Genomic DNA, 11,903 nt, shown 5'->3' with positions numbered 1-11,903 from the left:
CGTGGCTGGGAGTGGGAGGGGGCGGAGTTAGGGTGGGGAAGGGGCGGGGCTGGGAAATGGGCGGGGCCAGGGACCGTGGAGGGTCCTCTTTTTTTATTTGTTAGATATGGTAACACTAACGTTTTGTACAAAGTGTATCGTGTGAGGTATAATTTTTAAAGTCTTGATCCACTGAACATGAATAGCCTGTTAGATTGTGTGTGCTATCATTGTATGTGAAGTTATTAAGTATTGCTATGTGTGTTACTGAAATAGGGCTCTCAGTTGCAATCAAGGCCTAGCCATCACTGGCCAGACAGGGGTTAATGGCTCATCAACACCCAATCCCTTACCCTAGAGACTCCCCATGGGGGCGGACTAATCCAGGTTACAAGGATCTTTCTAGCAGGAGATCACTCCCCGCCCCCCATCTCAACAGCTGGAGGGACATCTGGAAGACAAAGACTTCAGACTGGGTAAGTTTGGTCCCGGGCTGGAAGTGGGGGACTCGGCTGTGTATTGAGGTGGCGGTATCATAGCCATAGTATCATAGCCGATGAGGTTAATCCGAGGCGTGATTATTGCTAATTGAAATCTGTTAGGGTGAGAGAGGGCTTGATTCAAATCCTGCTTAGTCTGTTTAAGTTAGAATTCAGATCTCTAATTTATTTATATTTCTTCGCTAACGGACTTTGATCTCTAGGCCTGCTACTTATAATCACTTAAAATTTGTCTGTCGTTAATAAATCTTTTATATTTTACCTACAACAGTGTGTTTAGGTTGAAGTGAGTGGGGAATCTCAGTTCAGACTACAAGGGCTAGTGTGTCCCCATTCTACACTGGGGGAGTGGCAAACTTGGTATTGAGCTTACACTGGTCAGACTTCTGGGCTGTACAAGATGGTAGAGTTCTGGGGTGTGAGACTGGAGAACTGGGGGGAATTGGCTGAAGCCTCCCCATTGATGTATCATTCGTGTGTGTCTGGGAGATCATTCATGTAACTCAGATGTGTCCCTGCCTGTAGATGGCTGTGTCAGTGCAGTGCCTATCAGAGGCTCCTAGCTTGACATGAGTATCACAGGGAGGGGCACCCCAGGTTGGCGGGTTTGGAGGACTCCGCGGTCCCATGGTCCAGATTGCACCGCAGGGACCCCGTCACACTTCATATGCCCTGCCTCAACCTTCCCCACTCACACCCCACCTCTGTGCCCCATATTCTGCCTCAGCACCCCCACACCCCATCTCTGTGCCCCCCACCTACACCCTCCTCTTCAGCAACCTCCTTGATATTCCCCTTGCACCCTGCCTCACCACCCCTCACACAAACCATCTCAACCCCCACCCACCCCCCTCCCCATCTCAGTGCTCCAGCCGCATGGGTGGCAGGAGAGGTGAGCCAGCCCAAGTACATACCTAAGGTTTCAGATGGGATTGCAAGTGGCGTGGTTTGCCTGACCCACCACCCCCGTAGCCATGGCTACACTTCTATTTTGATTGCGCTACCTCGATCACAGCGAGTACAGGTATGGCCGCCTGATCTGGAAATTACACCTCCAGTTCCCGTGTAGACATATCGGGGCTACATTAACAGTTAGTAATGACTATGCACAGGAATTACTCCCCCTCCTCCAGAAAGTGCGTGGAAAGGATGTAGAAATGCCCTTTCTACAGTGTTGTTAAAACTATAGTGAATCTTGTGATAGTTTCAGACAGCCCCAGCTCCTGGTATCATGTGATTACATGAGACTCTCAGCTTTTTTTTTCTTTTTTTTTTTTTTTAAAGAACAAAAAACGTTTAGCCTTTGTGATTACAGCTAAAAGCTTGAAAACATGACACACATGTGACCTCAGGCTCAGAGACCAGAAAGTAAAGAAAAAGATCCAACTTTTTATTTGTTAAAACCTCCTGCATTTTAAGACAAGCTAATGATTTTGGGGCAGGTTGATCATTTCTGAACCCTGGGGGCTGGCCACTCCCATGGGTGGAGCAGATGTGTGCGGGGCACACCTTTCTACTGGCCTGAATTGTGCAGGACATCCCCCAGCCGGCCCTGATTTTTAAAGTCATCCCGTGGTCCCACATTGCCATTGCCAAGTACCTGATTCAGGCTATTCAGCTGCTGCTGCCAGTTCCCCCAGCAGCTCTGGGGCTGCTGTTTAGCGAGTTAACGTGCCCACCTGTCCGCTTCCTCTCCCCTCCCCTCGGCTGGCTGTGTGATGCGCTAGGACGCTGGGGACACCTGCCCTTACAGGGAGTCACTCGCAGTGCAGTGGCAGCACAGTTAGCAGCTTCTCTGCAGGGGACAGAATCAAGCTTTGGTGCCCATGGCTGGCACTTAGCAGGCCCTGCCTTCAGGCAGCAGGGGCAGTGAAGGTTGGGTTTGGAAGGGAGACTGGGTGGTTTTAGCTGCCCGGCTCAGGAGGACTTCATGATGATGCTGATGAAGAGGTTACTCCCCATGTGCAGTTACTGCAGATCTTTGAGATGTGTCCCCCTCTGGGTGCTCCACTTCAAGTGCACATGTGGCTCTCGAGCCTTGATCAGAGATGTTCAGTTAACATGGTCTGTTTGGCCCACATGCCCCCTTCGCCTCCTCGTGCTGGACCCCGGGGATAGCCAGCGGTGCCTGGGCGAACCACCCCCAGTTCCTTCTCCAAACATCCTTTAAGGAACAGTCCGAAGCAGAGGGGAAGGAGGGCGGGTAGTGGAGCACCCAGCAGGGGACAAATCTCGACTCATGGAACGCAGCAGAGACCTGTGACGATTATGGCTGGTCCTTCCTGGCAGGGTTGCAGGACTGGCTTCAGCTTACGATAGGCCCATGATGAGGGTTGGTCCACACACTCTGGGGCAGATGTAACCCCCGCCCCCCACACCGGGGGGGGTTACACTTTAGGTTCTGTTTTTTTGCCCTCTGGTTGCTGCGCCTATAGGCCACAGTTCCAGGCTTTTCTCTGCAACCCCGAGAGCTAAAAACATTCAGTTACCAAGACCCTCTTGATTCCAACAGCAGGGTTTAAAGAAAAACACCAAATATCACAAGAGCTGGCAATGCTTATTCTGGAGCAAGTCTGCGGGAGGACACTTCTTGGGGATTACAAGCATCCTAACAAATTTACACTAAATCAAGAGAGGCAGAAATCAGACTGTCCACACAGGTCTGCAAAATAACCAAAGTGTGAACCGAACCCAATTTAAGGCATTTTGATGCCACTATCTGTAGACCAGCCCCCAGATACACAGGAGGAGGGGGAGCACATGCTGTAAAGTCCACTACTGCATTGTCTTCTCCCCCAACCCCCTGTGATGCTGATCATTTGACAACAAACTCAGTAGCGTTAGCATCCCGTGCAAGCCAGTGAGGCAGCGGAAGGTGTGCGCGCATGGGGTGGGGGGTTAACTTGGGGAGACAACATATAACCCTGATTGCATAAATAAAGCACAGACTCACAAAGCGCACATCTCCACACCAGTTCTTGCACATGGATGTGTATTTTAATAAAAATAATTCTGTCAAAATACAACAGAATGTTACCATATTTCCAGTACAGTTTTACATTTTTTTTTCTTCAGTTAAAATTCCCCTCCCCTTTTGAGGGTTTCATGCTAGCATTGGGTAACTTAATTCACAAATACTAAGCTTAGACTGAACCAATGTGCACAACTTGTAGAATGTCCATTTAGCCGATGTTATTAACAAAGAGGATAAATCTGGAAGAGCAAAGACTCTGCTCACTCACTATTTGTATTGTGGATTTTTATTTATTTATTTTTTTTATAGCTGACATGGCTGGTAAAAAGGAAACAAAACCAAAGTGTCCTCACATTCCACGCTGGAGCTGAACTTTTCATACCTGAGTTTTGAGCCGTCGGAAGAAGAAAATTAAATTACAATGTATACTTCATTGGATTGGTTTTCCTTTTTAATATGCTGGAATACAGAAATTGAAGATGTCATCAAAACCCTCCTATTGCCAGGCGTTCCACACAGTGCCGTCTACAGAGCCAAGAGGAGCAGAGGTGCACACGTGAAAAATAAAAACCCAACTCAAATCACTAGAGAGGATATTAACCTTAAACAGTGTCACACCCACGTGGTATTTAGTTTTAAAATTTTCTGTAAAAAACCCCTAGCCCCCAAAGGCATTCGTTTGTTTCAATTTCCAACTTCAAAGCGATGAGAGCCCACCCTGCAAAACCCAACACCCTCATTGTGCTCTTCCTACTAATTTGGGATAAAGCCCTCCTGGGTCCTGGCACTTGTCTTTTGAAGCGTGTGGGGAACAGAAGAAAAACAAAGTAGTTGAGGGTGGTTTGAAGAGGAATGGGGTGTCGGGTGGACATTTGGAATAGGTCTGTAATATGTGGACATATGGAACACGTCTTGTGATTTAAAGTGCAAAACCCCCACAGTGATCTGGTTGCTGTGAGTAAAAGGGGGTTAAAACAACTGCCCGTAAAGTAACGTTTCTTTTCATTTTAGATCCTCCTCTTACGTGATCAGCTTCCCAGGTGCACACCCAGAACCAGATCCCAACCACAGCACTGCCCCAAGGCTGGCGTTGTGAACTGTGTGTCCAGGACGTGTTGTGGGTGCTCTCTGCTAGGATCTCACGTCACTAGCCAGGGTGCACAGAGCTGGTAACAAACGGAGAACAACACTGGCTCATCGGAGAGAAAGGAACCACGGGGCGTTCATTCACCTGCCGCTGACGGACACTTGGGGGCAAATGTGAGCCTCACTAAAGAGACCCAGTGCTTTCTCTTTAGGCGGCCGCTGGCTCCCACCCCCTGCAGGCCTGCTCTAAAACGCCTCCCAAACCTGGCTCTTGGAGGCCAGTGGGCCCCATCTCCCTCCCCAGGGAAGGGACACTGCTCAAACAGACACTGTCTGGCTCAATGGTAAGAGCCGACCGCCTGGAATTTCCCTCTGACCCTGGCGCTCTTGAAGGCGTGGAGAGACGAGTCACACCACCACCTCGCCTCCTCAGACCGACGGCAGCCCCAGCTCAGTCCACCTGCCCTGTGTCATGGGGGTTTGGAGCCAGTTTGAAGAAGAACCCCTAACAGGCCTCATTAACCAGGAAGCAGATTCAGAGGCAATTTAGGGGCAGTTCTTTACAAATGTACATTGCCCTTAACGGCATGCACAGCAGCTAGGGGCGTGCATGACAGCCAGATGGATGCTACTGCTAACAGCAGCATGTGGTGCGTTCCATCCGGGGCTCTTAAAGGAGCACTGGGGAAACTGAGGCCCAGAGAGGTGAGGTGATTTGCCCCAGCTCGCAGGAGGCCAGTGGCAAAGATGTGGAATAGAGCCCAGAGCTCCTGGGTTGCAGTCCAGAGCCCTGTCCGTGCCCCAGGCTGCCTCCTGTAAGAGGAGCACACTCAGCTATCTGATTTGTGCGCAGTCTGGCATGCAGCACAACGGCCTTGCCCGAGCTCCACCAGTTTAACTCAGGCTGTGATGTGGTGCTGGGTTGGCGTAGCTCCGTGTGGACTCTCTCCCTTCGGTTTAAACCTGGCTTGGAGCAGTTCAGCTAAACCCGTTTAGCTTCACACTTTCCCCAGAGCAGCTCTGGGCATAGACCAAGCCCAGGTCTCCCTCTGATGGCGCCACAGCTAACGCCCACCAGCAGCAGTGACCGAGCGGGGCAGCCAGCGGCACAGAGTGTGGGGAGCAATCCAGCAATACTTGTGGGCGGGGCCCGTTCTCCTTCACATGCCATGTGTGCAGCTAGTGTCCCCGGGCAGTGCCCTGCTGTCGGAGAGACGCGCACTGAGCACTGGGCACTGCCTGGCGCTAGTGGGGGCAGGAAGTGGTAACTGAAAGGTCTGGAAATAGCGAGATAAGGCACAAAATAGTCAACATCCTCTCCCGGCAACTGGTGCGGTGAACCAGCCTCCAGGCTGCGCTGCCCCCATGGGATAGGATGGGGAAGTGCAGCCAAGGTGAGCATGTCTGTCCATTTTCCTGCCAAGCCTTTGGGGAACTGCTGGACAGACCAGGGCCCCTCTCTCCGGCAGGGACCCCAGGGCCAGCCAAGTCCCAGCCCACGCACAGGCAGCTGCCAAGGTTCAGTTTGATTCCAACGTGAAAGGTCTGGATGGCACTTATCCAGCCAGCCCATTATTAGCGTGGGCTGGTCCCATCACCGCAGGGCTGAACCGCGCACACTCCAGACTGCCCCTGAAGAGACGCATGGCAGGACCTGGCCCTGGGAGAGGGACTGGCTGGTCCAATGGGTCTTTTTCATCTCTAGACTCTGCAGGAAATACCCCACGTGACCCACAGGGGGATTCCGGTCTCAGATGGACACTGGTGTAAAACATTCGATTCAGTGGAGTTAGCCCTGATTTGCACCGGGGGAGAACTGAGGCAGGCCTGTGGGGTCTGCAGGCGTCTGGAGGCAGAGGGGCAGGGGATTCGGGAAGTAGCGATGCCTCCTGAGGCACATTAGCTCCCCAAACACAGCTACGGACATGCCAGGAACAGCCCGGCCACTCCTCAAGCCAGCAGGCTCCAAACTTGGGCAACACGACAGAGCCGGGTCACACCCAGCCCTTCTGCAAGGAGTCCTGTTACACCCAACTGCTACAGCCACAGCCCGGGCACGGCCACCCTAGAGGAAAGCACTGCCCCTCTCTCAGGAGCCTGCCCTACATGCCAGGTACGCACCGCTGCTGCAGTCAGGAACCGGGGCCACAGTGCAGGAGGGCACTGAGATGGCTGCAGCTCCTCCCAGGGCTGGATCCAGGCAGCTGCTTTACCAGCAACACCCTGGGAGGAAATGGCCCACCGGGCTCCTCGACAGGGCCGAGTGTCTAAATAGCACCCACAGCCGCCCAGCCTATCAAAGGGGGCGAACGGAGTCACCGCAGAGCAGGCCTTGAAACTCATCCAGCAGCTCCAGGCAAAGCGTGGTTCATCCGCACTTCCCCTGGGGAATCACGGCTCCAACTGAAAGGTCAGAATTTGTCCCAGGTGACCCTCAGATGAAGCCCCCAGCCCAGCTAATCCCCTCAGACCCTCCTTTCCCACCTACGCACAGGACACCACAGCTTCCGGAGCCAGAGCCACAGGGCAGGAGAGCTGGCACCGACCAGCCTCTGCTTCTGCCCTTCCCTGCGTCACTGAGTGCATGCTACAGAGATCCAATGGCGCAGACATCGGTCGCCCTCATGCCAGCGTCCCACAGCTCCCTCTGGACTTACTAGACACTGGCCTATGGGGCACACTCACACCTGAAGCATACTCAACATGACAGACCTGAAAATAACAGGGCTGGAGCCCAGAGAGGAGCGAGTTTAGAAAGGCTCCTGGGTGTTATTCCCCGTTACCAGCCTAGCACGACTGTCCTATGCCCTGTCAGTCACTTGCTGGTGACATCCCCTGACCAACACAATACCATGGGCACAGAACCTCAGGGAAGCCGGTTTGAGGAGTTTATACTGCAGAGACGTGGGATTTTAGTCACTCAGATCCAGCAGTGGGCAGGATCCTTGCGAAGGAGGAAGCTCTCAGTTCCCTGCACGCCGATCGGCTCCCAGACCACCAGAGACCCTGACCCCACTGGGTTATTCTGTATACGCCAACGAGACAAGGGGAGAAAAGGCACGTGTGGGGCCAGCTCTCAGACGGAGCCAGGCGAGCGCTCTGGAATTACAGTGTAAATTCTGACTGGTCCCCAAGCCATCCCCTCCCGGCTCCTCCTACCTCTTTCCTGAGACCATGGTGCCATAAGCCAAACAATGGTAGGGGAAGCTGGCACACCACCTCTGCCACTCTGCTGATGCCCCTCAATCCAGCTCCCCACCCCCAAACTCTGGCAACATCCCTCAGTCCTGCCCCACAGCTCCCCTGCTATCCCAGATCCTAGAAGCCCCTGCCCCACCACTGCCAATGACCTTTAATCCTGACCTGTAGCCGCTGCTAGTCCAGCCTGCGGCTGTCCTGAGCCCAGAGGTCCAAACGCAGCACCATGGTGCCCACCAGGGAATTCCGACTACACCTCTCTCCCCAGCAAAGGAAGTCAGGGTGAAGCTGTCCCCCAAGGAGAGACTCCGCCCCACTACGCTCCCTGCACAGAGCCACCGAAAGGGCACCTTCCCCAAGGCTCCTGGTTCTGAAGCCAGCCCCTCCAGGAAGCTGCCACACGCCCGCGTGGTAACCCCCCTTCGCTGCCCCAGGCTGTGCGTGATGGGTCCCTTTACTAGGGAGCGTGAAACCAGCGAGTGGTGCACTTCTGCAGCATCCTCACAGCTCACCTCAGGGGTCCATGCAACCCAGAAGCAAAACTACACTCATTCCAGCACGCTTGCTCCAGGGACAAACTTCCCTGTCTGGGCTGCCATCTGGGGAAGTGGTTGCAGTACTGCAACCCTCTGGTGCAGCTACTGAGGAGTGCAAGGGGATTTTACACAGCTAGTGCAGACCCATTGGAAAGGTGCGATTGGGAGCGTGTAGCTTTGCGAACAGGGGCCGCTAACGGAGTTTCGAGAGGGAGTTTGGAAGGGGAGTGGGAAGGGGGTGAGGTACTCTTGCCATTCTGTAAAATCTTTAAACTAAACTATAATCAAAGCCTCTTGATTTAAACAAAAACCCTATCGTTAACCTAGGCAGCTGTAGGAGAGAATGCAGGCAGAAGCCCAGCAGCAGAGTGGAGGCTATCCTGTTTATTGCAGTCAGTGCAGCATGGATAATTACCTGCCTGTGGGCGGGTGGCGTATGTGTGCATTCGGTGCAAGGAACTCCTGGCCCTCAGAGACCGCGTACGGGCTTTGGAGGCCAGGGTGGCGGAACTGGAGGAGCTAAGGGAGGCAGAGAGGTATGTTGATGAGGCTTTCCGGGACACTGTAGAATTGTCCCACCTCCGGTCAGACAGCCCCTGTGCTGTTGAGGAGGATGAAAGACCCAGGGAAGCAGAGCAGTCAATGGGAGCAGAGGGAAACCTTCCCATAGTTGGGACCCTCCTTCCAGATGGTGTTGGGGTATCCTCTCACACTGAGGTTACCTCTCCGGGGAAGGGAACTCCAGTCACTAGGAAAAGCAGGTGTTAGTAATGGGAGATTCGATCATTAGAAACGTAGATAGCTGGGTTTGTGATGACCGGGAGAATCACATGGTGACTTGCCTGCCTGGTGCAGATTGTGGATCTCTCGAGACATCTAGACAGACTTATGTGTAGTGCTGGGGAGGAGCCGGTGGTCGTGGTACACGTAGGTACCAATGACGTAGGGAAGGGTAGGAGAGACGTCCTGGAGGCCAAATTTAGACTGCTAGGGAAGAGACTGAAATCCAGGACCTCTATGGTGGCACTCTCAGAAATGCTTCCAGTTCCACGCGTAGGGCCAGGCAGGCAGAGCTTCAGAGTCTCAATGCGTGGCTGAGACAATGGTGTAGAGAGGAGGGGTTTACATTCATTAGGAACTGGGGAAACTTTTGGGATGGGGGGAGCCTATACAGGAGAGATGGGCTCCACCTAAACCAGAGTGGAACCAGACTGCTGGCACTTAACATTAAAAAGGTTGCAGAGCAGTTTTTAAACTAGGAGATGGGGGAAAGCCGACTGCTGCAGAGGAACATGTGGATCAGACAGAGACTTCTCTTAGAGGAGAGTCTATTGATTGAGATTCTCTAGGTTCTAGTCAGGAGCAGAGGATGGAAGAGGATAAAGGATGGGCCAGATCAGATGAGAAACATTCACATAAAAAAGAATCTGACACATCAGAAAAGGGCAGACAAATAAACAGTGACAAGTTTTTAAAGTGCTTGTACACAAATGCTAGAAGTCTAAATAATAAGATGGGTGAACTAGAGTGCCTCATGTTAAAGGAGGATATTGATATAATAGGCATCACAGAAACCTAGTGGAGTGGGACAATCAATGGGACACAATCATTCCGGGGCACAAAATATATCAGAAGGACAGAACAGGTCGTGCAGGGGTGGGGTAGGGGGTGGCGGCACTATATGTGAAAGAAAATGTAGAATCAAATGAAGTAAAAATCTTAAATGAATCCACATGTTCCATAGAATCTCTATGGATGGTAATTCCATGCTCTAATAAGAATATAACAGTAGGGATCTATTATCGACCACTTGACCAGGACAGTGATAGTGACAATGAAATGCTAAGGGAGATTAGAGAGGCTATCAAAATAAAGAACTCGATAATAGGGTGGGGTTTCACTTATCCCCATATTGACTGGGAACATGTCACCTCAGGACAAAATGCAGAGACAAAATTTCTTGATACTTTAAATGACTGCTTCATGGAGCAGCTGGGGAACCCACAAGGGGAGAGGCAATTCTCGATTTAGTCGAGTGGAGCGCAGGAGCTGCTCCAGGAGGTAACTATAACGGGACCGCTTGGAAATAGTGACCATAATATAATAACATTTAACATTCCTGTGGTGGAAGAACACCTCAACAGCCCAACACTGTGGCATTTAACTTCAGAAAGGGGAACTATGAGAAAATGAGGGGGTTAGTTAAACAGAAATTAACAGGTACAGTGACTAGAGTGAAATCCCTGCAAGCTGCATGGACACTTTTCAAAGACACCAGAATAGAGGCCCAACTTAAATGTATTCCCCAAATTTAAAAATACAGTAATAGAATTAAAAAAGAGCCACCGTGGCTTAACAACCATGTAAAAGAAGCAGTGAGAGATAAAAAGGCATCTTTTAAAAAGTGGAAGTCAACTCCTAGTGAGGTAAATAGAAAGGAGCATAAACACTGCCAAATTAAGTGTAAAAATGTAATAAGAAAAGCCAAAAAGGAGCTTGAAGAATGGCTAGCCAAAAACTCAAAAGATAACAAAATGTTTTTTTAAGTACATCAGAAGCAGGAAGCCTGCTAAACAACCAGTGGGCCCCTAGACGATTGAGATACAAAAGGAGCACTTAAAGACGATAAAGTCATTGCGGAGAAACTAAATGAATTCTTTGCTTCAGTCTTCACGGCTGAGGAAGTTAGGGAGATTCCCAAACCTGAGCCGTCCTTTGTAGGTGACAAATCTGAGGAATTGTCACAGATTGAAGTGTCACTAGAGGATGTTTTGGAATTAATTGATAAACTTAACAGTAACAAGTCACCGGGACCAGATGGCATTCACCCAAGAGTTCTGAAATAACTCAAATGTGAAGTTGCGGAACTATTAACTATGGTTTGTAACCTGTCCTTTAAATCAGCTTCTGTACCCAATGACTGGAAGTTAGCTAATGTAATGCCAATATTTAAAAAGGGCTGTAGAGGTGATCCTGGCAATTACAGACCAGTAAGTCTAACGTCAGTACCGGGCAAATTAGTTGAAACGATAGTAAAGAATAAAATTGTCAGACATACAGAAGAACATAAATTGTTGGGCAAAAGTCAACATGGTTTCTGTAAAGGGAAATCGTGTCTTACTAATCTATTAGAGTACTCTGAAGGGGTCAACAAACATGTGGACGAGGGGGATTCAGTGGACATAGTGTACTTAGATTTCCAGAAAGCCTTTGACAAGGTCCCTCACCAAAGGCTCTTATGTAAATTAAGTTGTCATGGGATAAGAGGGAAGATCCTTTCATCGATTGAGAACTGGTTAAAAGACAGGGAACAAAGGGTAGGAATAAATGGTAAATTTTCAGAATGGAGAGGGGTTACTAGTGGTGTTCTCCAAGGGTCAGTCCTAGGACCGATCCTATTCAACTTATTCATAAATGATCTGGAGAAAGGGGTAAACAGTGAGGTGGCAAAGTTTGCAGATGATACTAAACTGCTCAAGATAGTTAAGACCAAAGCAGACTGTGAAGAACTTCAAAAAGATCTCACAAAACTAAGTGATTGGGCAACAAAATGGCAAATGAAATTTAATGTGAATAAATGTAAAGTAATGCACATTGGAAAAAATAACCCCAACTATACATACAATATAA

The sequence above is a fragment of the Trachemys scripta genome, chromosome 13 (genome assembly GCF_013100865.1).
Source record: "Trachemys scripta elegans isolate TJP31775 chromosome 13, CAS_Tse_1.0, whole genome shotgun sequence".
NCBI lineage: Eukaryota > Metazoa > Chordata > Testudines > Emydidae > Trachemys > Trachemys scripta.
This window is presented reverse-complemented; position numbering follows the sequence as displayed.